Source organism: Euwallacea fornicatus, chromosome 6 (assembly GCF_040115645.1).
Source record: "Euwallacea fornicatus isolate EFF26 chromosome 6, ASM4011564v1, whole genome shotgun sequence".
NCBI lineage: Eukaryota > Metazoa > Arthropoda > Insecta > Coleoptera > Curculionidae > Euwallacea > Euwallacea fornicatus.
This window is the reverse complement of record NC_089546.1, coordinates 2,810,265-2,816,743: the sequence shown is the minus strand read 5'-3', so window position 1 is coordinate 2,816,743 and position 6,479 is coordinate 2,810,265. Positions and strand designations below refer to the sequence as shown.

General features: G+C 32.2%; 1 long non-coding RNA gene across 1 annotated transcript in view; it reads left to right on the top strand.

Annotated features, from left to right (window-relative positions):
- Positions 1–960: 960 nt before the first annotated feature.
- The window catches only part of LOC136339727 (uncharacterized), a 34,050-nt gene continuing 28,531 nt past the window's right edge, over positions 961–6,479 (top strand). The window contains exon 1 of the long non-coding RNA XR_010732197.1: positions 961–1,198. This is a non-coding gene — a long non-coding RNA (uncharacterized lncRNA). The remainder of the gene's footprint in view (positions 1,199–6,479) is intronic.

Below are 6,479 nucleotides of genomic sequence, written 5' to 3'. Positions count from 1 at the left end.
AAATTTTGAACGAAGTTTATCAAAAAATATAAAATATCTGTGGAAAATACAAAAAAATCTTAAACTTTAACATCCTGTATCTCAAAAACTAAATATGTGAATTAAAATATATATTTTTATCCAATTTCAGGGGCCTGCTAGTCCACCTAAACCTATTCACTGAATGAAAAGTAACAAAGTTTGTATTTTCTAATATGTAATTATTGCTTAGTACTACACGCAAACTGCCTGCAAAGTCTTTATTCATACATGTAAACACGAAATATTAATTATTTCTTGCTTTTTTAGATTTTGAAAACGCAGCATCGTCTCTTTATTTATTCGAAAAGAACAAACCTCCAACGAACAAAGCATCCCATGTGCTTCATATTAATCTTAGCGTACGTAATAAGTATCTACTCTTACGTGATATAGTGGACTGGTAAATGACTGGTAATAAGGGTAATTATACTGGGTGTTAGGGAAATAACTTTTGTAAATTTCACCAATAATTAAGAAGATCATTTTGGACAGAAGAGTTCCTTACAACCCGGGTCGAAAACTTAATATTTTTTTGTAAAAAAAGAAGTTTATAATTTTAATAAAATGATGAAAAACGTACTTGACACATATTGATTGTTTGACGTGTAACAAAGAGTTAAACTTACTCAGCAATAACATTGGCAAAAGCAATTTAAAATTTTATTTATTTATTACACTATTAACTTATTAATAACTAATAATACAACTTAAGCAGTAAAAGTAAATTTAAGCGGCAACGTCGCATTGAACGTGATCGTGGAAATGGCGATTGTTTTTGTTATGATTATTTTTTGCAATTCCTCAATACCCGACAGCTGATAAAAAAAGACCTTTTTGTTAGTACGCGAATTTATTCGGACTTATTAACAGTACTTACGTGAAAAACCTACGTAAAAATGTATTTTTTACGTGAATATCATGAGATGCTTTTGATTTATGGAGAGGCGTTAAAAAAATCCAAAGAAGCGCGTTTACGCTAATCGTCATCCAGAAAAAAAACTTCCAGCTCGACAAACGGAATTTTCCATCGTGTACGGGAAAGTTGGTTAAAACGCTGTCGTGCATGAATGAACTCAAATGGTGGACATTTCGAACATTTTTGATTGTGATGTGAATTGTGTGAAATGTGTATTCGAAATCTCTTATGCTTGTTAGAGACGACAACAATAATTTAAAGGTAAGTGGCTTACCAAAATATTAAACTATGAATCACACAAGGTTTAAACGTTCACTTTAATCCATTATCCCCCCAAAAAAACTGTGTAAAAATGCATACCTAGTTGACGCCGCTATTTAGGAAGCTCTCGAAACAAAATAAGCACGATAAATTTCCAATTCTCAAAAAATGTTTTTCTTGTTTCCGAGGAGGAAAATGGTTGTATTTACGACCCCTGTTGCACGGAATTTTTTGGTTCGAAATGATGTTCTTAGTCATTTGTTAATTTTGCGAAAGCTATTTCCCTAACACCCTGTATACACGGTGTCCCGGATAAGAATGACTCTGCAGGGATCTCGTAAACCATGCGAGATGGGGAATTGGTTAAATTAGAGAAAAGTTGCGCTTTTCTTTGTTGTGTAAAAGTATATTTTTAAATTGGAAAAATTCCAAATGGATCCGATGTTATTTGAGAGAAACCGATTTTTCGCAATTCTTTTTTTACTGTTGCCTGATTTTATTTATATATGTTAAAATGAATTTGACATTCTCATTGTTACTCTTTCTCCTCTTCAAGATTATCCTTTCAGATATCGTATCGGAGATACTGATCGTATCTGCGAAACCATAATGAATTTTGTTTATTTTAACAGAATAAAAGAAATATTATTCTACGATCAGTAAATTCTACTGTTTTTTTTAATTCAACGATATATTACACTTATGACTTATTAAATAGTTTAGCCAAAACAATTTTAAAAGTATTTAATTTCCAATAAGAATCCCATAAACTGGCCACTACGATTTCCCGATATTACACCAATGGACGTTTCTTCTGGAAATTCCTCAACGATGAAATTTACTGTAAGGCTTTTCAAAATGATGCATTAAAGGTTGTAATTTGATTTGTAAGAAAAAAGATAACTGCACATATTTCAAATAATCTTATGGAAGAAATCGTTAACCGATGCTATTTATGTTTGGAGAATACGAGTGGAATATTTAAACATAAAAAATAATTTCAAATTATTTTTTTTGTGTTTACTTTCTTGTTCACCAAGTGACAGATCTAAACAATTTTTTTTCAAAACCACTCGTGCTATCAAATACCAGGTATATTATAATGCAAAACGTAGAATGAGCTTTTTTGGACTAAACTGTTTAATATATCGTTGAATTCAGAAAGAAAAGTAGAATGTATGAGTAAAAAATAATTTTTTTTTACTATTTGAAAAAACAATGTTGATGATGGTTTTGAGGAAACGAAACATCGGATCGATAATTTAAAAATACCATCTTTTAAAACAGAAAAAGTGGCAACGAAAATGCTAAATTTATTTTGATATACCTTTTGAAATAAAATAAGAAAACGGTGAAAAACCTGTTAATCTCAAATAACTTCCGATCAATTCGTAATTTTTCAAATTTGAAGACATGATTTTGCAGAACACAGAAACGCACAGTTTTTCTGTAATTTATCTGCCTCCCTATCTCTCAGAGTTTACGAGATCCCTATGGAGTGCTTTTTTATCTGGGACAGCCTGCAGATACATTGTTCTCCTGACCATGTGGTTGATTTAGAAATGAAAACTTCTTTTTAATTGAGAAAATATGAATTTCCTCCTTTTAAAAACCGCACAAAGATTATGAATGGAGAGAAATTTAACTAAAATAATATCTCTATCATCATCTTCCGGCCTGATTATAAGTTTGTAATTTTTACATTTCTCCTTCACCTTTTTCATGTGACGAACTTCGCTCATATGAGCAGGTACATAGAAACACTGAATATTTCCTGGTACCATGCGATCTACACTCGTTCAAATTATAATCAATACGTGTTTTATTGTCCAATTATAAATCGGCGGCTATCTCTACAATCCTACTCTTTATCAACACGAAGAAAAGTCCGGCTCTGGAAACCAGTAAACCGAGAAACCAGTCACCCCGCTCACGTGATGAATATGCGGGCCTCTAACTCAATAAAATTACAAGGCAGGGACATAAAAAGTGGATAGAATGGAGAAAATATTTTAATCCCGCTAATAAAATACGGTAAATTGGGGAATATTTGCTGGATAAAACATTTCGACCATAGGAGAGGAAAACATTCATTTATTTAATTGAGCCTCACTTATTTATTGTTAAAATGTTCTAAATCGGTTAAGTTTGGTAAAATTTGTGATACTAAATTTTCCGTATAGAATAGGATTTTGTAGAAAATAACATAACATAAGAGGGTCTCTGATGCCGAGGAAACGGAGCAAATCTAGAAAATAGAGATTGTCGATAAAATGGCATAAAATATGTTGGTTTTGGAGGTTTCGAGCCCCCCCCATCTCATATCAATACCGCCTATTTGCGGTGCTCAATCGTCCGCATTAAAACTCGTTCTAGTTTCTTCTCCAACTTCAACGAGCTTTATACCGGATCCAACTCACGGTGCTCCAGATCGCGGAAATTGCGGATTTAGGTTTAGATTGTTCCGTTTAAATGGAGCAATTTTAAACTATTACTGATCTTCAAAGTAAACACGTTTACTCTCGGAATTATTCGCAAATTGAAAGATTTCGTTTTAAGGGATGATAACTAAGCAGTTGGGATTTACTCTGCTTGGTAGGTGTTAGTTTCCTGCAAGCCTTTCATTGGTTTAGGGAAATGTAAATATATGAACGAAACGAAAAAAGAAAAAAAATCGATTTTGTATACCTTTAAATACAGTTCAATGTCTCAAATGACTAATCAAACACTTTCAAAAATGGACGAGAATATCGTTTATTTTTTTGGTTTTTCATTATCAGATACTTATTTTCCATTACATTATTTTATATTTTGTATTCTATTATATTTTTATAATATATGTATTTTTATTTTCATATACAGGGTGTTGGACCAAAATGTTAAGGGGTTCCTTCGATAAATGAAACCACGAAAATGCCAATTTGGTTTACATAAAATGGACTGTATTTAACTTGCACTTATATCAAATAATGAAAGGGTTTTGGTCTAAGTAGGAAGAGGAAGAATGCTTAATTGGGCGGGTTACACACTATGATTCCAATCACATCCCGACACCGACGCAACTTCCACACGAAGAGAAGAAAAAAGAGAGAGCAAAAATTACTTCGATTATCCCTTAAGTACTAAACCCGAGGAATTCCAACCGGAGGCGCACCACCAACAAGAACCCTTACGGGCTATGGCTACGCCGGATTCCATAAATCGCGGCCATCTGGGGAATATCTATACTAGTCACTTTTCTGGGAACATTGCAGGCCCAACAAATTGCCCATCATGGCTATAGTCCCGACCGGGAAAGTTTCCTTTGACTAGTAGCATATTCCCCAGCCAAAACGTACCCGTAGTTTTGGCCTGATGGGCCATGTGGTCCGGTACCCAGATGGTATTCTCAGAATAAGTATCGCTGTACACGGGCGTAACTTAAAGGATAAAATATAAATATATAGCAAAAACCAAAATTAACAACAACAAACAAAAAACCAACAACTTAAAGTCCCTAACACAGGGTGTGCCATAATTAAGTGCCAATCCTGAAGCAATGTAATCTATGTACAATAATAGTACCATATTGGTATATAAACGTATGATTTGTAGTGCCCCCTAACCTAGGTACCGCCCCTTGAAAAGGGTCCTAATGAGATTATTTTGGTCAAGTAACTCCTAAGCTACTTAACGTAAATGTACCAAATTGTGGTATTCTCACGATTTTGACGTGATCAATTCAAATATTTGATCACAATAAAACTGTCAAATATTAAGCCAGCAGCTTTTGTTTCAAAGCTTAATTCAGTGTTTTACAGGAATTAATGTGAAATATATGCAGAACATTAAAAATTGCATTTTTCTCAAAAACAATGACAGAGATATTATTCAACAATATAATTTTTGAGTAAAAAACTCTAGGTTTAAATGTTTTTAGCAAAAAAATCTAAAATTAGCATTCACTAAAAATGTATGGCTGTTTTTGTAACACAAACCCTCTCAATGATAGGTCTATGACTCACAATTAAGTACGTTAATGAGATGTTTGGATCGGACACATCAAAATTGTAAGAATACTAAAATGTAATATCTTTATGTTAAATAATTTAAGAGTTATTTAGCAAAAATGATCTCATTGGGGCCCCCTTCAAGGGGCCGTGCCTCTTTTAGTGGGCGCTTGAGAAGGTATGTTTATTTAGCAATTTAGTATTATTTTTGTACACAGATTGCGCTCTTTAAGGTTTGGTACCTAATTATGGGATACTCTGTATAAAATTGTCTCAGTTCGTAAATTATTGCAAATACTGGGCGTTATTGAATAAGTTTCTGATATTTCACAGTGTGATTTTTTAGAGAAAAAGGTTTTTCCACTTGAAAGTGACATACAGTGTGAAATAAAATAGTTGCAACCGCTAAGAAGTGTTCTAATGGTTGCTTGTGGTACTTTCTAGAAGATATAACTAAATCGTTAATAAATTTAAATTTCTCATCTCAAAAAACTATCGAATACGAAATTTCGGAATATTAGCTGAAAGACCTTCAAAGATATCAAAGAATATGTGATTTATTTTTTCAACTGTGATACTCTATATCTTAAAAATTAAATAAGTTAGGATACTTTATTATAAGAACTTTTCATGTTAAGACTATTTGAAAAATCATACGCTTAGTCAATAACACCCAGTATATAAGCTCCCACGCTCAAAAATTAATGTCAAATTTCACGCCCCTGATTTAACTAGTATTCAGCACATCAAATATTTCATAAAATATTTAGCGTTTTTGAAGTCGATGTTCACGAAATCAATAAGTTAAAGAGAATAATAAAAAGGGAAAATTACAGAATTAAAAGCTGTTTTTAAATAATTGGTGCCAAATCTCAGGTGCAATTTACGCCTTTCGTTTAAGTACCACATTTAAAACCCACAATCTGAACTTTTTCAGTAAACTTTCAAACAGGGTCGTACTAAATAAAATTAAAAATCAAGTTAAAAATTATGAAAACTGTTACGCTCTATATATATATTTTGGTAATTTTAGTAAGTAAGAATTTGGTAAAAAAATGCAACAAAATCTCAGTTAAATAGTATGTAAACAATGAAAAAATATGTTTGTTGATAGGATATTGGTTTCTTTTTCATTTTGTGCTCACAGCCTTTGGTCAAAAAAGTAAAAGAATAAAGAGAAACAACTAATCACTGTGTTAAAGCATGAAATCAAATATACGCCAATTCCCTATCAACAAGCAAATTTTTTCATTGTTAACGGACTATTTACTTGAGTTTCTATTGCATTTTTT